Source organism: Pseudorca crassidens, chromosome 13, assembly GCF_039906515.1.
Source record: "Pseudorca crassidens isolate mPseCra1 chromosome 13, mPseCra1.hap1, whole genome shotgun sequence".
Taxonomy (NCBI): domain Eukaryota; kingdom Metazoa; phylum Chordata; class Mammalia; order Artiodactyla; family Delphinidae; genus Pseudorca; species Pseudorca crassidens.
Window position 1 is genome coordinate 38,942,533 of NC_090308.1, and position 24,356 is coordinate 38,966,888.

The 24,356-nt window shown below is 35.3% G+C and overlaps 1 long non-coding RNA gene across 1 annotated transcript in view; it reads left to right on the top strand.

The window, feature by feature from the left end:
* LOC137204587 (uncharacterized) overlaps positions 1–23,165 on the top strand; it is a 129,874-nt gene extending 106,709 nt beyond the window's left edge. Inside the window, exon 4 of the long non-coding RNA XR_010933742.1 lies at positions 21,688–23,165. This is a non-coding gene — a long non-coding RNA (uncharacterized lncRNA). The remainder of the gene's footprint in view (positions 1–21,687) is intronic.
* Positions 23,166–24,356: the final 1,191 nt, after the last annotated feature.

Consider the following 24,356-nt stretch of genomic DNA (forward strand, 5'->3'; position numbering starts at 1 on the left):
AGATGTATCTGGATGTACTAATCTCTAGACAAGGCATAAAATATACTGAATAATAATGTTGCTTTGTAACCATGATTCCCATGCAAGTTTTAGGATGGCTTTTACCAGTTTGTCAGCATTATTGATTTTGTTTATCTACAACAGTGAGATTGCTGATTTGTACCTGGTCTCAGTGAGACTCCTAGAGGGTTCTGACACTGGGGCTGTTTATCTACCAAAAAATATGCCTGCATGACCAGCAAAGTATAAAATATCCTGTTCAAAAATTCATTTTGGGTTTCCTGATCCCAGGATGTTCTGTGAGGTACACACATCTGTGGTCCCTGATCTTTGAGAGAAAACAGCAGAGCCCTGCAGGGGAGGATGATTGGAGCGCGTGCTCAGCCTCTCTAGGATCCTTGCTATGAGACAGGCTTTGGCTAGAATGCAACCTTACCTTAACTGTTGTTTTATCGTATGCTTTTCCAATAATAAACCTTAGATTTATAATCATTTTCACTTTGAGCTCTGAGAGTCTTCTTTAACAATTGAAGCCTGACTGCCACCACCAGTGCAGGAGCTTAGACTGGACTGGTAGCAGTAGAAGTGATGAGTCAGCCAGTTGGATCCTGGATAACATTTAAAGATAGAATTGACATGATTTGCTGTTGGGTTAGATATGGGGTGTGAGAGATAGAGCAGAGTCAAAGATGACTGGGCAACTGGTAGAATAGAGTTTAGAATGATGATTGAGATGAAGCCAAATTAGCATTCATTTAACAGCAAAAAGAAAGTAACTGAAGATATATTGAGTACAGACAACTCTTCTGGGGATATCGGATATAAACAGAAGCAGAGAAAAGGGGGCTTTGTTAAAAGAAAAACAGAGTTTCAAATATTTAAGAGAACTGGTGATATAGGCATAAAAGAAAAAATTATTTTGTTTTTAAATCTTTTAAAAATTTCTTTGGAGAAATGATTTCCTTTCTCCAAACTAGCTGTTTAAAATGTATCTAACAACAACAACAAATAAACAACATGGGAGTAAATACCAGTGTAGCACTTAATTCTATTATAGGACTTATAAAGTATGCCATTCTATCTCTAGGATATTTCATTCCAAAATGATATTTCACTTAACAAGTAAAAGCATGATAAAATCATAAGTTGAAATGCAGGGAAAATGTAGAATATTGACTCAGTTTAAGCCAAATATTATTCCCTGTGATTCTGGACCCAATATTAATCCTAGAATTATGTGGATTTTATACGAGCTTAAGAAAAGATCATCATTTCTAAGCTAAAATGAATTAAAGCTGCCATTAATTTGCTATTGACCTTTAATATTTATTCTGTTCTGTGTTTTTACATTTCATCTGGAAGTCTTTTTCAGAAAATCTGGGATGACTTTTACCTGGTTACAAAGTGAGAAACTTTGGAAAGTTTCTAACCTCTACACAGTAGGTGCTGAATAAATATTTGTTAAATGGATGAATACATACGTGAATGAATATATGAGTGAATGAAGAGTCACATGAATGGTTTATGAATAAGCATATGAATTGATAGTAGCATGTATAATGCAAAAAACACATTATATAAACAGAGAGGAAATCATGAATCTTTTGTGATTCCCTTTGTTAACAGGAACAACTTTGAGACATACTTGCAGAGTCAGGGCAGTGGAAGAGAGCATCATTTTTGACCATTCTAGAGCAAAATGGGAGATGGAATACAAGGGCAGAGTGAGAGGCAAGGCTCATAGCTAATTCAAGTGGTTTCAATAAACAACAACTGTGTGTTTAAGTGCATCCTAGGCCGTGACAATGGAGGTTGAGGTTAGAGTTAGAGCAATAAAGAAGCTGCTCAAGAGAGAAAGTATCACTCCAGGGTAGAACTGTCTCATCAGAGAAAAGAAGTTATTTCTTTCCTCTTCTGAGTCATGAATTCATGACCTCCCTCGCTCCCCTGCATACCTCCCAAGGCATCTGTGAATTGAAAGATTTATATGAACTCTCACAAAGAACGTGACTGTTCTCATAGGTGTTTGCAGACAAGCAGTTTCTCCACCCACTCACCTCCCAAGGAGGTTCCTTAACCAGGTAGCAAATTGAGGCATGGGGTTGAGACAAATGCTGAAAAGTCATTTTAGAGAGGTTAACCTCAGAATGATTTAGGAAATAAAAAGAAAGTAATTCCAAATTCCTGTATCCTCATATGTATGAATAGATAGATAGATAGACAGATAGATAGATTGATAGACAGACAGACATAACAAAGTCTCTGTTATAGAAAAGGCTTCCAACACTAGTTCTTTTTTACTTTTAGGCTATTTAAAAAATTCTTTCTACTTCCTTTTTTTCCCATCTTAGTAAATATGTGCCAATTCTCACAGAATTGTGCTTAAAAAAAAAGAAAGATAAAGTGTATATATTAGTGCAATTTGGTAGAAATTAAGTAAAGAAACTAGCTCTTCTAAAGCCAAGCAGTCCCACCACCCACTAGCCCACTAAGCAATGCAAACAAGTGGGAATTTCCATTCAAACGGTAGTTGCAAAATATTCTTTGATTTTTCAGATTCTCTGTTGATGGTAGGGCTTGTCTCTTCAGTCAAATAGAATATTTCTGTCATTCTAATGAAAAGAAAATTAAATTAAATTTAAAAAGAAGGCAGTCTGTTATTTGTCTTTAGACAATAGACACTAGACACCAGGAGAGTAATGCAAAGAGAAAAGATGTAGATCAGAAGTTCGCAAGTTTTTCCCACAGATCTCTAGTCCAACCAGATGCTCTGAGAAAATTGTATTCCATGGCAGAACACGTTTCTGCAGTGCTCCATATGCTGTCCTCTCTTAAGGGGTGCACAAGGCTCATTAAAATAGTAAAGACCCCCAAATCCTGAAATAAAGAAATCTATTTGGCTTCCTTTAATCCAGTGTTTCTAAAATTTACAAGTCCACAAAGGCTTGTTAAATGTAACATGCATCAAGATCCTGTAGAGTTAGTGATATGGAATATGCTTGGTGTATGCCTATAGCAGACTATGCAAACATACTCAAGTGTACACAGAGCCGGGCCGCAGGGAAATGGAATCACTTAGAGGTAATCAAAACCTTTGTAGAAAAACATAACCTTTTGATGCTCAGAGTATAGAAAAAAGAAATTAAATAGGTTGGGAACCACGCATCACCCCACTCAGGGATATTTTTGGGATTAGAAAAAATTCAAAAGAAACCAAGAAATTGGAAACAAAAGCCTAATAATTAAATCCACTAAACTGTATTTTTAATAATCCTTCTGGTAGTTGTGGACAAAACTTTTCTCAGATGAGGAATATTAAGAGCACAATATTTTTCACTAAAACAGTGCCTTCTGAGCTCTGAGTTCCACTTGCCTTTGGAAAACCCCACTTCCCAGGGGTTCTAACGGGTCTTGGAGGAGGAGAGTAGAGGTTTTCAAACGCTCATAAGAAGGCTCACAAGGCTTCTTAGATATCAGATTCCTCTTACAAAACAATAATTTGTTGAATTAAGTGCCAGTGAACCAGATGGATTACATTTCCCTCACAATGTGCACAAATTAAAAAATTAAAGAGAAGAGCACTTGGTAAAACCAAATTTGTATTTTGCTGGACCTAAAACATTTAGAAAAATAGTTTGAGATGTTTGGCTAAAGCCCAGTGCCACCAGGCCTGCCTGGCTCTAGACACCAGCCTCATTGACTGAAATATTCTATTAAGCAAGCAGATGGGTGGTGGTTTGTTACTGACTTTTCCACAAAAGCGAACTGTGAAATGTAATATTTCTGGAAGGATAAAGTGCTTGTGCTTCATACTTTTACAAAAGTGGGTTGACCATCTCAAGGGTACTTCAGAAATAATATAAACTCTGGGAATGAATTTTTTTTTAAGGTTAATGGTATCAGTATAAGATAATTGAGAAAGGGAGAAAGAACTACCTAAAGGAAACAAGTAAACTAGAAAAATTGGGAGTATAAGTTTTATGAATAGCTTGAATTTCTGCCACTATGAATATAATTATTGGGATGCTTTTTAGAGTAACATGTAATTTCGTGAAACATATTTATTATGCTTTATTTAGTTAATAAACTTTAATTTTTAGAGCAGCTTTAGGTTCACAGCAAAACTGAGTGGAAAGTACAGAGAGTTCCCATACACGCTCTGTTCACTCTACACACACATCCCCCACTACCAATATCTCATAACAGAGTGGTACACTTGTTACAATCAATGAACCTACACTGACATATCACTGTCGCCTGAAGTCCATAGTTTACATTAGGGTTCACTCTGTGTGTGCTTTTAGCAAGGAGGTATCTTGGTATAATGGATTATTTACTTGTCAAATAACCAACAGTGCTGCTTATAATTTATATTATTAGTGCATATTTGAGGATTAAGGATTATCCTTAATCCTGGAACTAAGGCTTTTGCTTGTTTTGAAAGAAACAAAATCACACATTAGTTCATTTGATTTCAAGAAGAAATAAATTATGAGAATGGAAGTTTTACATACTTAAGTCATCACAATAAACAGACAAGCCTCATACATTATCAAGTGCCATTTCTAATTTGCAATGTAGAAATAATATGTTTTGCTTGGTGTAACCCATTCTTTCTTAAGACAGCCACCTTTGGAAAGACATATCACAGAAAATTAGCTTTATGACAATGCTTTACATAGAAACTTATTGTAATAGCAAAACAAAACCCATATTCATTTCTAATAAACCTATTTTAAGTGCTTCCTTTTCACTATCATGTTGAAACCGTGCATGCACCAACTATGTGCCTCCTTTTTTTTTTACAAGGATGGAGAAATATATTTTGATTCCACAGACTGAATTTCTGTTTCTTGACCTAAGCTCCACCCCATGATCCACTCACTGAACAGATTAAAATTCCCAAAGGAGAGATTAGAAGCACCAAGATCAATTTAGAGTCTCACAGTGTTCTTGCCAAAGGCCTGATGTACACATTTCTGTCATTAACTCTGATCCAGATATATTCCTGAGGAGGGTGACTAGTGCATGACCTTGCCTCATACCCAAAGAATCACTGTTGTATTCAGCAATGCCCAGAAGCCCTGGATGTACATGGCTTTTAGTGAATTAATTGACCTCAGAATTCACTCATATGGAGCATCTTATCTGGAGTCCAAGCTTTCTATATATAATAGCACTTTGGGTATTATTACTAGTTTAATTTGCTATTAACTTTGCACTCCACAGTAAGAATAACTGCAAATACTTTAGTTTTCACATCAGAGAATATAAATCTAAAAAAAGAACAAAATGAAATTCAGCCGCAGTCTCCAACTACTCAGTAAAAGCTGCCCTTTTGTTTTCTTATCTTTCTTTTCTCTTTCTTTTTTTAAATCATGCCATCCCAAATTCATTTTCCCTTATCCTTAAAGCAACCTTCATCCTCCAACTTTGGCTCAGATATCCACATTCCTTTGACTTTGGCCTAGAGTTCCAGGGTTAGAGCACTTGGTCCAGACTTGGCCAGTCAAGCACCTTAATGTCTCCCTTCAACTGTCCATCATCCCCCATACCCATCCATCCATAGTGGTAAATTGGGGTGTGTGACCAAAATTTGCTCAAACTGGATTTTCAGTTGTGCAAGCCATTACACATTCTTTTCCGCTTAAGCTGAGTTGAATTGGTTTTCTTCTCATTTGAAACAATCAAACAAAATAGTTCTGGTATACCCTTTCAAAGATTTTTCTGATGCTACTCATACACATATTTTTAGTTAATGGAGTTATTTCTATGAACTAAATTTTCCAACAACTAAGTGCGAGAACTTTAGTTTGGTGATTTTAATTCTGTGATAAAATTCAAAGATTCAAAATGAACTTTAATTAGCACTGCAATAAGAACTCAAGAATTACTTAATAGCTTTCTTAGATTAATTGATTTTTCTAAAGTGCCTGTAATTTTGGGGTGCTTTCAATAGATTTGCTGCTTTGATGTCTAACATTGCAATGCAGAGAACATTCTTTGCTTTTTTTTTATGCTGTTTTATTTCCATCCTGTTTTTTTTTTTTCTGTCCTCTTAATTGCTTCTCATATTTGACTGGCCTTTATTTAGAATATAACTCACCAATATTAGACTGAATTTCTCATTAAAATGATCTTGGCTTAATTAGTAGGACAAATGCCCATGAATTGCAAAAAAAACACACATCCTGTTTTAAAAGTGTTTGGTCTATAAATTTACAATTTCTTCTTGATTCTGTGTGAAAACCATACCTTCCTACTTTCTGCTTCAACTAGAGAGGTGAGCAAGAATTTCTAATCAAGCCATTGTAGGTGTGAAATATGATAATACTCAGAGAGTAGCTTTCTAGAGATTAAGGTTTAAATAAACATGAACTTGAAGACTTTCCAAGCTCTCCCCTTAGTTCTCTCCTTTTACCTACCTTACCCATGCTGGAGCGATAGGACTAGTGATAGAGCCTGGGAAAAGGAGTGAGATATAACTTTCTGGCTTCTTTTTCTTTAAAATTCATGTTACTGTACTGACCACTTATTGTTTGAAACTTTTAATCTTTAACAGGGATAAAACCAGGTCTCGTTCACTTTCAGGAAATAAGAATGACTTAATCAAGAGAATCCACATAGACATAGTGAAAGGAAGCTTAGCAAAAACTAGAGTCTTCTATAATCAGAATTTTTTCTTGACTGAAATGTTTTCAAAGATTATTATTTTAAAATTTACTTTAATATAAAAACAACATTGATTACAATGTGAGAATATGAGTAAATATTTGTTAATTGCATGTGAGTAGGTGAAGAAAATTAGTGACAAATAATTCTAATTTTGTTTTAACATAACATTCTCTAGAGAGAAAAACTGCCTTCACCATTTAGCATTTTAAATAGTATTTATAATATAATCCTTGAGCTTGTTTTGGGCAGACTCTGGAGCAATCTAGGAGGCTGGTGGGCTGGGTCAAGCATTCTAGAATACAGAATGAAATTTCTCCAAATCTGTTAGTGATCAGAAAATAAAGTCTCATTAAAAGAGAGGGAACTGCCTCAAGTGCATGGTCAGTCTCTCTTACAAGCCTTTTCCCAGAATTTGAATTTGCATGGAGTGGAAATCTAAAGATTGTTCAGTTACTTATTTTGCATCTACATAATGAAAAGTTGTCCAATATGAAATAAAAACAAAATTTCAACCCAAACTACTGAAATGTATTCCTATTTATCATTTGAGGAGTTACTCGGTTTTCTTCCTTTCTTTGCCTCAACACTGTTGATTGACATGCCATGAATATGTTTACATGAGTCCAATTCTCCTTAACATTTATAGAGTTTATAGAGTGACAGACTAAAATCTGAGAGAATACAAGACTGTAATATCTTTACTGTGTGCTGGTCATCTGAGGGCAAGGTTTTAAATCCACATTAAGTGAGGTAATAAGTTTGTTAGTTTTTTAATCTACACATTTACATGTAATTCTATATATTTTTCATATATCAATTTCAAACTGCCTGACTCAAATTACATAGCCAGAAATTATTAACCTGAATGACTGAATTAGTCATTTATTTATTTAAGCGCTTTTTTCTCTCTTAAGTGTATGACTCCAAATTTTGTTCTTTTCTACTTAATTCCAGATGGCTGGATATACGTAAGTCTATTTAAGTAAATTTTTATTGTAATTAAATAATTGCTGATAACAAGAAAAGCTCCTATTAACAAAGATATGAACAGCGTTATCTTTGTATAGAAAGGGAAGTAGAAATACAAATAACAGCTTTTCCACTAGATGATGTAAACAAACATCAACAACAGCAAATGATCTCCTTTATCATGAACATATTTCAAAGGTTAAAATGAGTTTAATATAATTAAATGGTAGAAAAGTCTAAAACCCTTTTTCAGAAAGGTTCAGAGTTTTTTCCTTAAAAAGAGATGGAGTAATCTGTACTCACTTTCTGTAAGCTGCTTTGCCATTTTAAAATACTGTAAATATCTTCCTAGTCAATGCACTCAAACACGTGCACACACAAACACAACCAACATTATTCTTAATTGATACCTATATATCTTAGTATTACTGAGGTATAATTAATTTGGTCAATCCTGTATTTTAGGAAATTTATGTTTCTCACATTTGTCATATCTCCAATTTGTTAAATTATAAATCATACTATGATTAATACACTTAGAATGAAATATTTTCCTAGATCCATGATGATCTTAGGGCAAATTGCTTAGAGGTTGGAGTATGTGCATCTTAGTGAATAAGTTTGTTTTAAACATATGTTGACTAAACAAGATTATTATATTACATTATACTGTAACCAACACAGATTATTAAACTTTTTTATATACACATGTAAGTTTTTTTTCTCAGCTTATCATTTTATTTTTAATTTTTTAACGTTAGTTTTTAATTTACAAAGATCTAGTTTTATTTGGGGAGAGACAGAGATTGAGAACTGAATCTTCCCACCTTTATTCTATGATTTATGGCTTTTATATTATGCTTAGAAAGGTCTTTCTTACTGAAACATGTATATTCACCTAAATCTTATTTTGATACTAATACGGTATTATTTCTGACAATTAATCACACTCAAGAACATGGCCTGTATGTTTCTATGTATAAAATATTCTCTTTTGCCCCTCCATAAGGATTTGCATTTAGGTCATATAACTTTCTCAGCAAGTCTGTTGCATAGTCATTTATATTTTTGATTGCTATTATGAACGGAATCTTTGTATCATAGTTTTTAAATAGTTTTTTCTGGTACTTACGAAATCCGTATATATTTTTGTATTTTTTCTTTTTTTTTCCATTGACCATTACAAAATTTTTTCATTGGTTATAACAGCTTTTTAGTTGTTTCTCTTGGAATTCTTTTGGATTTTCTTACTGAAAAATCATTATGTGCATTAGACACAGATTTAACCAAATGTATAAAATGCCTACTGGGTGTTTGGTACCATCCTAGGTGCAACCAGAAAGTGACTAAAATATAGTGAACATGGTTGCTGTCCACAGCCAAGGAAAACTAAATATCACTCAGCAGGAATAATCGAGTGGCATTTCCAAAGTAGCATATTAATAGGCACATGCCCACATAGTATAGTATATGTAGTAATGGAATTCAGAAGTACTGAGAGAGATGAGGACAACAGTTCTTGGCAGGCATAGATCAGATGAGGTTAATTATAGAATATTCATAAAAGGAGATGATGTTTTGGGTAATAGTCATAGACTAACAAGAGAACAGTAGTGTTAGACAGATTCTGGGAAGATGGCAGCAGCATAGCTTTTAATCTCTCTGAATCCCCATAAAAAAATAGAGAAACTAAATACAAAAATGAAAACCTCTGGGCAACTCTAATAACGAAACTAGTTTACAAGATATCCCTAAGAACCGCAAAATACAAGCTGCAGGGAACAAATTTATTTCAGCTAAAAGACTTGGATTGCATCAGCAACTTGATGAAAAGAAGCAGAAGTAGCCTACTGAACATTTGATGGACCTGAGTCCAGGAGAATCTCTAAATAGCCAATAGTATTCATTTTGAAGGACAGTGGGCCAATTTGAGAGTAGCAACTTCAATTAGTAGCTGAATGCAAAGCCTCTGTATAAGTTTTTCTATAGCTGCTATAACAAATTATCACAAATTTAGTAGCTTAAATAGCACAAATTTATTGTTATACTCCTGTAGGTAAGAATTCTTATAGGCTCAGATGGTTTCTGTGCCTCAGGTCCCACAAGGCCTAAATCCAGGGTTATTGGTTATTCTCTAGAATAACTACTATCAATCACTTTTTAGCAAAATAATCAACTGTGAAAAAAGTGAGAAAATGACAACATATAGGGGGAAATAACATCATTAAAAAAAAAAGATTTTCGTCAGATTTTTTGACAGCGATGCTTCATGCCATAAGAAAATAGAACAACATATTTAAGGAAATGAAGGAAAGAAAATGTATCTTTAAATAAATATTTACTTGGAGAACCAAAATTAAATGAGAGTTAAAAGAGAGACAGCATTTGTAATAGCTAGACTCTCTGACAATGTAAATACAGTACAACGATTTTTAAAAAGTAGTAGATGACCGGGGAGAGCATATGTAAAACAATTACCTGTTCTCATGAATCATACAGAATATTGTTATTCTGAGGATGTTCTGTGTGTAGAAAAAAACAATTTAATTATTATGAGATATACTAATTCTATCATTCCCTGTGTCCTTAAGAACAGAACATTTGGTGTGGAATACTGAAGAAATGAGTCTACTTAGAAGAGGTTAAGTAAAAACTCATTAGTATTAAATATGCATTGAAAGTATCAGTATTAAGTCATGAGATTTTATGTACATATATTTAAATATATGTGTAAATGCATATACGTACATTTTCCAGTCCTGTCCATTGAAAAGGCCTAGAAAAAAAATCACAAGCTTTTGGCACCCAGATTATTCTTTTGAAATATCATTTCCCACTTAAAGAAACCAGTGTTTCAAAGAGAAATGGATAATTACATGTTTGAAGGAGGAAATGTAGAGGATGAATCTGGAACTATCAAAGACCACTAATATCATGCCAAAGAATTTAGGAAACAACCGGTCAAGTTTCCATGAATCAGTTTGAGCTTCAAAAAGGATAATACTTGCAATTCATTATCCTGAAAACTGGTGCATAAAAGGGAAACAAACAAGCCTTATTTGTATAAACTATACCACTGGGGGAACAAATAGTATATGAGAGGAAACATAACTTTTTTAAAGTATTTAAACCAATACATGAAAATAAAATTATAGAATTTGAATAAATACAATTTTATGATGTGAATTAATGGTTCTAGGCTTTGAGCATGAATGGCTGGATAACATCCAGAAAGAGAGACAACCAGACAATGATGAACAAACCCAACACTAACTATAGTCATGCCAAAAGGGTAAACATTCTGATCGTGCATCTGGATCCAGTTGCCAATTTGCAGGAAACACAGAGGACAGGGGAAACTATATTGACTCCACCATGAGTGTCCAGTCAATGAAATTCATACTGTGGGAAATTTCCTGTGTGAATTACTTGGATTCTTCAACAGAAAGAAAGAGAAAGGAATAGAGGAGGGAACTAGTAGATTAATAGAGACTTAAAATATATATTGCTTAAAAAATGGATAAAATGTAATTATAGGGTCTAGAGATGGACACTTGGTGATAAAACTATAAAGAAAGCCAAGCAAGTGATCACCATAAAAATTAGAGTAGTGGTTAGTTTTAGGGGGCCACAAAAGGTTATGATTGTGATGGGCACATAGAGGAGCTTCTGGGGTATCTGGTAAAGCTCTATTTCTTGATCTGGGTGGTGTTTACAAGGGTGTTTATAACGACATGTTAAGTTATACACTGATTTTGTGAGGTTTTATTTATTTGTGCTTCATTTTATAATAAAAAAAAGTTAAGAGAAAATGGTGGGCATTGAAGGCATTTGCTTTCTTTTTTTATTTAATTTTTATTTTATATTGGAGCATAGTTGATTTACAATGTTGTGCTAGTTTTAGGTGTACAGCAAAGTGATTCAGTTATACATATACATATATCTATTGTTTTTCAGATTCTTTTCCCACATAGGTTATTACAGAGTATTGAGTAGAGTTCCCTGTGCTGTACAGTAGGTCCTTGTTGATTATCTATATTATATATAGTGGTGTGTATAGGTTAATCCCAACCTCCTAATTTCTCTCTCCCCCACATCTTTCCCCTTTGGTAACAATAAATTTGTTTTTGAAGTCTGTGAGTCTGTTTCTGTTTTGTAAATAAGTTGATTTGTATCATCTTTTTAGATTCCACATGGAAGTGATATCATATGATATTTGTCTTTCTCTGACTTCACTTAGTATGATGATCTCTAGGTCCATCCATGTTGCTGCAAATGGCATTATTTCATTGTTTTTTATGACTGAGCAATATTCCATTGTATATATGTACCACATCTTTACCCATTCATCTGTCAATGGATATTTAGGTTGATTCCATTTCTTGGTTATTGTAAATAGTGCTTTAGTGAACATTGGGGTGCATGTGTTGCTTGTTTCTTTCAATAATTTTTCTTTGTCTTTAATTTTTGCCAATTTGATTACTCAAATTTTACTCGGTATGTTTCTCCTTGGGTTTATCCTGTATGGGACTCTCTGCCATTTCTGGACTTGGGTGGCTATTTCCTTTCCCATGTTAGGGAAGTTTTTGACTATAATCTCTTCAAATATTTTCTCTGGTCCTTTTTCTCCTTCTGGGACCCCTATAATGCGAATGTTATTGCATTTAATGTTGTCCCAGAGGTCTCTTAGGCTGTCTTCATTTCTCTTCATTCTTTTTTCTTTATTCTGTTCTGCAGCAGTGAATTCCACCATTCTGTCTTCCAGGTCACTTATCCGTTCTTCTGCCTCAGTTATTTTCCTATTGATTCCTTCTAGTGTAGTTTTCATTTCAGTTATTGCATTGTTCATTTCTGTTTGTTTGTTCTTTAATTCTTGTAGGTTTTTGTTAAACATTTCTTGCATCTTCTCGATCTTTGCCTCCATTCTTTATCCGAGGTCCTGGATCATCTTCACTATCATTATTCTGAATTCTTTTTCTGGAACGTTGCCTATCTCCACTTCATTTAGTTGTTTTTTGGGGGTTTTATCTTGTTCCTTTTTCTGGTACTCTGCCTTTACATCTTGTCTATCTTTCTGTGATTGTGCTTTTTGTTCTGCAGGCTTCAGGATTGTAGTTCTTCTTGCTCCTGCTGTCTGCCCTCTGGTGGATGAGGCTATCTAAGAGGGTTGTGCAAGTTTCCTGATGGGAGGGACTGGTGGTGGGTAGAGCTGGTTGTTGCTCTGGTGGGCAGCGCTCAGTAAAACTTTAATCTGCTTGACTGATGATGGATGGGGCTGGGTTCCCTCCCTGCTGGTTGTTTGACCTGAGGTAACCCAACCCTGGAGCCTACCTGGGCTCTTTGGTGGAGCTAATGGTGGACTCTTGGAGGGCTCACGCCAAGGAGCTCTTCCCAAACCTCTGCTGCCAGTGTCCTTGTCTTCACCGTGAGCCACAGCCACCTGCCACCTCTGCAGGTAGCAGGTAGGTCTGGTTCAGTCTCCCCTGGGGTCACTGCTCCTTCCCCTGGGTCCCAATGCGCACACTACTTTGTGTGTGCCCTCCAAGAGTGGAGTCTCTGTTTCCCCCAGTCCTGTCGAGGTCCTGCAATCAAATCCCGCTAGCCTTCAAAGTCTGATTCTCTAGGAATTCCTCCTCCCGTTGCCAGACCCCCAGGTTCGGAAACCTGATGTGGGGCTCAGAAATTACCCACTTTTAAATATGAGGAAACCACAATTAAGAGTCCAGATCACAGAACAAGTGAGTGTCACTTTGAGTCCTAAACCCTAGCAATTCACGTACACAGCTACATCTCCACACACCTACACCATACACATATATTCACACACACACACACACACACACTCACAAATTGGTAAATATAGACAGATAGAAGATTCAGCAATCACACCCACCTCACCTCCCATCCCAGGGTTCCTATTGATAGTAAAGGAAATAACATCTGTCTTTTTGCCTACCTTACGGACACTACAAATTATCCTACATAAGTGAGAGAGTTACTGTTTCTGAAGGATGTTTTCATAGATCTTTCATGACATAAGTTATGTACATTTTCACTGTTGTTCTAATCCTCTTGCTCAGCTTTTTACAAATCAGCCTCATTTTAGATAGTCTGAGGTGGAGACCTAAGATAATTATGATTTATTTGGCGTCTGTCCTTAGCCCTATTTTATACATGATAACACTGTAGATAAAGAAGTTTAAGAAACTTGTCCTTTTAGCAAAAATATTGCAGAAATAGAATTTTAACCTGGGATTGTGTGAGGATAAATCTCCACTTCTACCCTGATGACTCCTCTGGGGTCTTTAATCCTTGATAAATGATAGAAAAAGAAAGGTTGTGCCATGAATGCTAACAGTATAGGAACACAATTGCCATCTCTTTATGATAGAAGATCAGGGAGAACGCTCTTTGACATAAATCACAGCAAGATCTTTTTTGACCCAACTCCTAGAGTAATGGAAATAAAAACAAAAATAAATGAGACTAAATGAAACTTAAAAGCTTTTGCACAGCAAAGGAAACTATAAACAAGACGAAAATACATCCCTCAGAATGGGGGAAAATATTTGCAAATGAATCAACGGACAGAGGATTAATCTCCAAAATATATAAACAGCTCATGCAGCTCAATATTAAAAAAGCAAACAACCCAATCCAAAAATGGGCAAAAGACCTAAATAGGCATTTCTCCAAAGAAGACATACAGATGGCCAAGAGGCACATGAAAAGATGCTCAACATCACTAATTATTAGAGAAATGCAAATCAAAACTACAATGAGGGGCTTCCCTGGTGGCGCAGTGGTTGAGAGTCTGCCTACCGATGCAGGGGACACGGGTTTGTGCCCCGGTCCGGGAAGATCCCCCATGCCGCAGAGTGGCTGGGCCCGTGAGCCATGGCCACTGAGCCTGGGCGTCCAGAGCCTGTGCTCCGCAACAGGAGAGGCCACAACAGTGAGAGGCCCATGTACCGCAAAAAAAAAAAAAAAAAGAACTACAACGAGGTATCACCTCACACCGTTTAGAATGGGCATCGTCAGAAAATCTACAAACAACAAATGCTGGAGAGGGTGTAGAGTAAAGGGAACCCTCTTGCACTGTTGGTGGGAATGTAAATTGATACAGCCACTATGGAGAACTGTATGGAGGTTCCTTAAAAAACTAAAAATAGAATTACCATACGACCCAGCCATCCCACTACTGGGCATACACCGAAAGAAAACCATAATTCAAAATACACATGCACCCCAATGTTCATTGCAACACTATTTACAATAACTAGGTCATGGAAGCAACCTAAATGCCCACCGATGAATGGATAAAGAAGTTGTGGTACATATATGTAATGGAATATTACTCAGCCATAAAAAGGAATGAAACTGGATCATTTGTAGAGATGTGGATGGACCTAGAGACTGTCATACAGAGCGAAGTAAGTCAGAAAGAGAAAAACAAATATTATATATTAATGCATATTTGTGGAATCTAGAAAAATGATACTGATGAACCAGTTTGCAAGGCAGAAACAGAGACAGAGATGTATAGAACAAACATGGACACCAAAGGGAGAAAGCAAGGGGGGTGGTGGGGTGGTGGTGGGATGAACTGGGAGACTGGGATTGACATATATACACTAATATGTATAAAATAGATAACTAATAAGAACCTGCTGTATAAAAAAATAAAATTCAAATTAAAAAAAGAAGCAAATGACACAAAGAAGTCTGCTAACAAGGCAAGAAAATTGCAATTAAATTAGTACCTTTGTGATTGTTTGGGGAGACTTAATTGACATTGCATGTTACATAAATAGGGATAATAAATGGCCTGGGGATTTTTTTCCTCCTGGTTTCTTATTCAAGGATCAAAAAATATTTTCAATAATTTGCATTCTTATGTATCATTAAGAGGAAAACGGGAATGAGAGAAACAGAATTGGAGATTGCATGTTTTTCTTCCTCTGTTAACTCTGATGAGTAATTTTCTCTGGTCTGAAATCCATTAGTAAAGAAATTTGCAGGTAATAAAAAATAAAATAAGATGAGCATTATGGCAGAGTGTTGCATAAAGGTGACGGCCATTGAAAATATAATTCTAGGAATTATAGAAGCATCCCAAGAAGTAATGTGAATTATTTTCCAGGAACTCTAAACTTGGGTCTTATATGAACCTTGAAAACAAAATTTGTTTTGTAGTTACGAGCTGTGAGTGGATACACAAAACTCTCACAAGTCGTGCAATCACACAAAACTCCCACAAGTCGTGCAATCGTCCTTGACTAGCCAGTTTCAGCAAGGTTTCAGCTTATGTAGCATATCTGCAAAGTTTCAGCTTATGTAGCATATCTGCAGGAGCATTGGTACATCAACTAGGGAAGAAAACCTTCACTTATAAGCCTCGACCACAACACAAAAGATGAGGAGCAGGGTCATTGCAACAGCTGCTTTATAATTCATTACAAGTAAGTAGACACAAGATTCAAGCAAAGACTGACTGCAATATATATAACATCATAACTTTGGAAAATCTTTCTCTCAGTAATAGTCAATGAGTTACAATGTGATGCAGAACAATCTCTTTAGGATGCCCCTTATTATATTAAGGATTTTTTTTTTCTTCTAAACAACTATTTCTGCTACAATCCTCTTGAAGAAAATGTTATATTGAAACCAAACACTTCTTTGCTGGCTTTTCATTTTACGAAGAATTTCAAACTAACAACTTGAGTGAAGGATCATCTTATGTTTAACAATATTGATTAAGCCCATAAAATTTTATGTTTAAATAAATTAAAGCCATAATAACAGAAGGTTTCCAAGATCACATGGTATTATTGTTGGAGAGGCAAATCTTAGATATTCTCTCACCAAAACTATATTTACATGAGGCAAATGTTTTTCAACCACACTGTATTATTTGGCCCCAAATACCTTTTTTCAACCTCACTGAGACTTGTCTTGGCAAACAAGAAGGTAAAACAAGGAAGCCAAATGGTATATCAGGATACCCTCAAAAGTATACAATACCAGGAATTATAAAGGACAGTGCCTGTAATTTTGGTACTGCAATTTTCCCCAGTAAATCCAGATGACAACCCTATTTTTCATTAGTATCTGTATTCTTAAATTCCAAATTAAGTCCTCTTAGTTGAAAAATTAATGATAATCTCATCTATTAAAAAATTAGGTGATAGTATAAGTAGGCCTAAATGCACATACAATCACACACAGAATCACAAATAACTATGAAAGAAACTGAACCCATTTTTTCTGATGAAAAACTTCCTGATGTGCAAATTTTCATTAATGTCCATATGTATTAAAAATTATAAGTCGTCTTAGTAGGATTAATTCATGACTGATACATAAAGTCTTCAATAGGATTAAAATTATTTCAAGGCCGCTAAGTCACTAAAAGGAAAAGCCAGGATGGTTAGTGAATTTAACAATACCAAATTTTTCTGAAACAAATCAAGGATACTGTATCACATAATCTCCTCGTTCCCTTTGATTATTGGTCTGTAATTTTACCTAGGAATTTTGCTGAAAATTATAGAGGAACAAAAACTGGACTTTGACATTCAAATTCAGATTTGAGTATGCTCAAAAGAGAGCATATGCTGTTATTCACTACATTTGAGAAACTTTTAAAAAAATAATGACTGAAAATTCTCATGATGAATCTAAAAAGCAAACTGTCCTTGTTCTCTTTCTGTTTTTATATTCTACTAAAATGTAAGTGCATATGTGTTCAATACATTATTTGTGGTAGTTAAAAAAGGAAACAGAAAACCTAAAACAAAGCAATAAAATCACACTAGTATTATCTACAACACTCAATGTTTTGAGCAAGTCAAGGTGAAGACATTGGGGAATGTGAATGTTGACTTTTTAGAAAATCAAAAATTAAAGAAAAGAATGAGCTGGAAAGGCAGAGACACAGTCATGCCACAGACACTTCTCAGGATGCCAGGCGAGACAAACAAAGCCCATGTCATCTAAGAACAAGGAAAAAAGTCCATTTAAACTCAGCCACCCACAGTGAAAACAGCAACTGACAATGGATTATCAGAATAGATGTTCATTAACCTGCTAACTAGGAAAATTATATTTTGCTATATTGAAAACAGGAAAGTATACTGTTAGAACTTGTGATAGTTTGATCCACCAGTTTGTGAAATAAATACTTATATACATTTCTCATTTTTATTGAAGTCTAAGCATGTTACCATAGGGAGATAAAAAGGGTTATGTCACTAATGCTGTTTTTGCAAAAAGAAACTTCCTAGCTTTTATTAAAATAACTACATATTTTCATTCCATCCCAAACTATATACTTTATATGTGACTTAGAAAGAAAAAGTTAGAAATCTCTGGGTACCTCAATAAACTATAGTATAATCTCCAAATCTTTACTCATTAATTTATTCTGATGAGCCTTAAGGTTATGCATGAGTCAGCTGGCTGAATTGTGTGAAACAGTGGATAGTACAGCAGGAAGTCTGAGGCTGACATAGTTAACTGTAGATGTTAACGCCTCACTGTGGATATTTCCATGATCACATCCATTCTGATTTTACTTTGTGCCTCAAGATCTCCTAGAACTGGAGGTGTAATGTTTATACATTGTTTTGAGATGAAAAGTATATCCAAAGAGAAGATATTACCGTACCACAGAAGCATCCACCTGAAGCTTGCCAAACAATGTGGACAAGACTGAGGGAGGTGCTAAATGGTTATGCCAACATTATCTCACCTTGAAGTATGAGCATGTAAGAATCCACACTTAATCCCCTAAACACTTCCTTCAATAAATTAAGAAAGCTTGACAGTTTAGCTAATTTATTTTCTTTTATTATTTCTTTATTCCAATTTTATCTGTACAATTTTTACTATGTTGGACTTTTCAAAAATCTTCTAACATTACTTATCAGATACTTTTAATTTAGAAAGCCCTGATATCTTTTCCTTTGTATCAATTGTGTTCACAAAAAAACTCTCAGAAGCTAAATGGATATTTCCCTGAGAAATGCAATTTTAAGGACATATATCAATATTTATATCTAATTTTTCATCAAGTACATTTAGATGCAGAAAATTTTTTCCTTCTATCTATAACCATAAAAGATTAAAGATACATTCATTTTGAATCAAGATGAATGAATAAAGATACAGATCCTTCATTTTACTAGGCTTTGTTGGACTGGTTCATTAATAGATTTTTGAATTTTAAAGTTCTTACCAAAGCAATTTTTATCCCTTAAAAAAAATAGTTTAATAACAGTTTAGATCAGTTTCTGTTACCAAAATGACTTTGGAGTTCCACGTAAGTGGAGTCAGACAAACTATGTTTTTTTTTTTTTTTTTTTTTTTTCCCGCGGTACGCGGGCCTCTCACTGCTGTGGCCTCTCCCGTTGTGGACGGCAGGCTCCGGACGCGCAGGCTTAGCGGCCATGGCTCACGGGCCCAGCCGCTCCGCGGCACGTGGGATCCTCCCGGACCGGGGCACGAACCCGTGTCCCCTGCATCGGCAGGCAGACTCTCAACCACTGTGCCACCAGGGAAGCCCCAAACTATGTTTTTTAACCCATTTCAGGGGTGCTATTAAAATATACCATGGCAACATCAAGATTGTACTTTCGATCTGTTTCTCAGAGAGTTTTTCTATCCACAATCCAGTGTTTGAGATAATTCCACACGGACGCTCTAGTCTTCATAAGAAACAAGCCTAGATAGAGGAGAATTTTTTTCTTGAGAATTGACTGAGATCAAGAGAGACTGAGAGAACTCTTGTTTTCTTTCTCTCATTGTCTCGATTTTTCAGGCATTATGTCTCTTCACGAAATTTACTAGCTGGGTTCCAGTGTTTCCTTTGCTGGTTATTATCAGAGATATTTATTTAAACAATGCTCAGCAATTATTTATATACAATATTGCATCTTAAAAGCCAGAATAAGAAGATGTAATGGAAAAGAATCAGAAAAAGAATATATATATGTATAACTAAATCTTTGCTGTACACCTGAAACATTGTGAATCAACTATACTTCAATTAAAAAATAAATTAAAAAAAGAAGGAATAAGTGAAGGTAAAATTTTTTTTAAAAAAGATGTGGCAAAAAGAACACTGATGGGAGTCTGGAAACCTCTTCCCATTTGGTTTCCACTGAAACAAATTGTGTGATTCAGAAACGATCCTCACAACCTTAGCATAAATTAATGGAATTGACTAGATAAATTCCAATGAAATTAAGCTCTAAAACCCTATTCCAGAACTAAAAGTTAACAATAAATCAATAGCAGATGGCTGAAAAGTCACTCTTGAAATTTAGAAACTAAATTTCAAATTACAGAGCTGTTCTTGAAATCACAGATATACTGGATGGTATAAAGTAAGGGAAGAGCAAGGAGAACCATGTAAAATTTTCTCAGGGTAAGACCTGACAGAAATGTGCATAATTCTTGCATTTCCCACATCTAAAATTTTGGTCAATTAGAAAGACTATGGTCAAAAAGGGCACGTAGATGGGGCTTCCCTGGTGGTGCAGTGGTTGAGAGTCCGCCTGCCGATGCAGGGGACACGGGTTCGTGCCCCGGTCCGGGAAGATCCCACATGCCGCGGAGCGTCTGGGCCCGTGAGCCATGGCCACTGAGCCTGCGCATCTGGAGCCTGTGCTACGCAACGGGAGAGGCCACAACAGTGAGAGGCCCACGTACCGCCAAAAAAGGGCATGTAGCTTAGATATTAGCACTCAATTAATAAGAGAGAAATGGGAAAAAATGAATTCTAAAAATGGGGCAAAAACTTTAACTTTCCCCTTGCTCCATCAGCCCCAGTGATGCCACACCAAACAGTTTTAAAAAATTAATTAGAAGTAAATAGTTGTAGTTATTAGACAGATGTCCCTGAGGAGGATTTCATGGTACAATCTCAGTAGACAAAAACCTAAAGGACCTTGCTAGTATTTTATCCTAATCAGTCTTAATGGCCTCTCAACCTTCTTTCAATGGCCTTAGTTCAAAAACCAAACATCTAAATGGCAGAACCATAAAGAATTAGTGAAATGTTCATTGGATTAAAAACTAGAGGGAAAAAAAAGCTGTTAACATTTTTCAGAAAAAAAAAGCCATTTTAGGTCAGTGGCTTTGAAATGAATATTTGCTCTTGTTAGGGGCTGTCTTGGTAGTCATTGCCAGATCCCATACCTGGCACAGTGTTTGGTGCATGGGAAAAACCTAGTAAATGTTTGATTGATGAACAGACATGCTAAATAGGCTTTATTGGAGTCAATTCTTTCCCTGCTTTCTGGGCAAGTGGTCATTAACGTAAATGACAAACAGTGGTCTGGGGAATAGTTTATTTAATCTCTTGCTGTAGCTCTTTCTCCAGCCTCTCAACAAGCTCTGATGTTGCTCTCTGCACCTTCCCTGACCATACATTCCTGGAGTCTCTATATCACCAGTATTACTCAGGAGATAAAATATCTAAAATAATAAGTCCTTTGACCAGAATGTCTCTTATCTGACCCACAACTTGAGCTAAATAATCAAACCTCAAAGCCCATGGAATTTAAAACTTTAGGGTTGCTGGTGCTGAATATTTTGTGATTTTTTTTTTCCTTTCTTGCACTTAAAAAAAATGCTATGTGCAGGTACAAATAAATATTCTATAGATACTTGTTGGATAAATGACTTTACAGTGCATACTGTAAGCTGTTTGAGGAAAGATTTTATGAAATTTGGTTGGTTGCCACAAAGCCTAAATGTTTTGTGATTCATTCAAACTTTTACCTTGTGCCATATCAGATAAAGTTTTATGAGTTTATCTACAGAAGGAAGAGCTTCTTGTCAAACACAAAAATAGGGAGCAGAGAGAAAGAGGTGGAGTTTCCTTACTGAAATCAGACGTTAACATGCTGTGTTCATTATGAACCCTCACATTCAATAAAGTTGAGAATGCCAGGGTACTGGAGCAGAGTTTTACTGAATATCAAAACAACCTGCTTTAGCAGACTTTGTGTTCTGTCTTTTCATTTCCTGTAGGTGGTTAGCTCCTGAGTTGAATTAAATACCAAAGTCTCTGATTAGAGGTAACTGGTTTCCTTCCTGTGACACTGAAAATGTCAAAAAGTAAGCTGCCTCTGGATGGACCTCACTTTGAAGCTTATTTGTGATGATTCCAGTTAGTTCTAAGGTGGTAAGAATTAGAATATATTATATTTTGTTTTACAGATTCTTTGAAGTTTCTTGCTGGAGTTTATTTTTAAATATCCTCAGTCTTTTGTTTTATATTCATAAGCAAATTGATTTCCTCACTCCTGATTCTATCTTACCAATTTTTAAATTATTTATAGTTACCTGTTACAATTAACAAGAAAATTGTACCTGATCTAGTCATATTTTTATGGAAAACTTTGTTTCATCATTCTATGAACTTCTACCTAAATTGCAAAATTTAAATTGGTCATAAAATGTTTTTTTTATCTTGAAGGAGTTTAAAAAGAAGAAGCATGTATGAAGAAGCTACTGATACTTTATTTTTTCTTTTCAGATAGAGTGATCATGTATATACAATTTTTATCCTGTGCAACTCCAACAATAAAATTCCTAGGATTGATAGGGATTTGGGAAGAAATAGTGGATAAAACTTACAATCATTTGGGATTTAATTAAGTCACATTTTCAGCAGGTGTTCTAAATAAATACAATAACAGTAATAAATATTATTAGCATGCAAGATAGTGCCTGACTAGAGGCGGTAAACATTAGATAGGGTTTGAATAAAGGACTATAAGCTCGGTATCACAGAACTTTAGATAGGAGAGTTACCTAAAAAATGTTCTTGTCCAATTCCTGAGTTTTACAAGTGAGAAAATTCAGTTTCAGGAGAAGAAACTGTTTCAGGTTAAACGGTCTGTTAGTGGCATAGTTGAGGCAACATTCTATGTCTTCTACTTCTGATTCACTACCTTTAGTCTCTGTTTTTTCTAGATACACCAACTGAAAAACAAAAGTGACTACATGTATTGAATTATCCATATAATTATTAATTTAAATAGTACAACTTAACCTTGATCTACAAAGTTATACCTGAACATACTTTGAATAGTGTTGTGAATTTTGTAGATCATGTTCAATTATTTATCGCTTACTCAAAACTTGTTTCCGTTGTACAAGCCAAATTATGACAATATAGAAAGTAGAAAAAGAAATGGAGAACATCCACAACTTCTACCATTACAGTACACACTATGCAATTCTTACTCCTAGTACTTATTCATGCTTACATATGTTCTGAAGTTGTAATGATGAGGTAATATGATGTTTGTTATGTTTTATTTAATTAACATTATATCATGACATTTTCATGTTATTACATAATGTTCATAATGACTACTTTAGCAACTGCATAGTATTTCATTGACTTGCTTTGATATTTATTCAGCCATTTCCCTCTTGTTGAACAATTAAGTCACCTCCAATGTAACTGTTAATAACACTGCAGTGAATTTCTTCATTCACATTGCTTGTGTATGTTGTTTTTCTTTAAATTATTTTTCTGTGGGTAAATTACAAACTATTGAATTTTGACTGGATATGAGTATTTAGGTATCATCAGGGCTCATAGCGCATTTTGCTAAATAGTTTTCCAAAAAGGTTACATCATATAACTAAAGAATAAAGTCATCTAGGCTGTTGATTAAATAGAGCAGCCCCACTTTTACCAGACATGGACCATGGAAACAACAGAGAAGCCACAGTTAGGACTGGCCTTGTGTGCAGAAGGGTGTCCAGGAGTCTGCACAGATAATGTACATGACAGTCCCTAGAAATGAAGCCCAGTAGTTTTCCGGAAATTTCCAACAATGTAAATTCTCAGTTAGTGCCTTCTTAAGGAACTAAGATTTTTAAGAAAGTCAAGACATTTGTAGACCAAAGAAGGGTAAAGAATTAGCTAACACACGTGCAGAGTCTAGTTGACATGATTAACACCCATTACCAATCATGTACACTTAGAGAAAATAGCCTTAAGGCTTCAAATAAGTACTAAGAAGGAAGAAGTTGAGCACATGAGACTCTTTTGCCTGTTGAGTGAAAGAAAATAGAAAATTGGACTTAAATCTCTCATCCATCATAAACATGTATTCCCTATACACACCCCACCCCACCCTCAATCCGATACACACACACACACACACACACACACACACACACACACACAGGTCAATGAAAAGACCATGCTTTTCTTTTTTTTCCCACAGACTTACTGTTTGTTTTCCTCCAAATGGCAATGGCAGAAGTAGATTGAGTTACTTAGGCAGAGTTCTGTGTTAGAACTGTGAACCACATTTTCGTCCTGCTTTTTTAATAAAAAGGTTGCTTAGGTTTCAATTCAATCTCTGTGGCTATTGCTATTGAGTAAACCCCTTTACTCCAACCTTCTGGGTGAAAAAAGACCATGCTTTTTAAATTTCATAAGTTCTTTAGGACTCAGACCCAGGACTCCCAGGGCTGTGGTGATTGACTTGCTCTTTATTGCTCAGTATTTTTTTTCCTGGTATATGGAGCTACACAGCTACCATTTACTGAAAAGCTGCTATCTCCCAGCCACTTTCTTGGATGCTTTTTGTTTAGGATATCATTTAATCCTCACAACAACTCTATATATTACCATTTATTTCTGTCTATTACATATGTGGAAATCAAGGCCC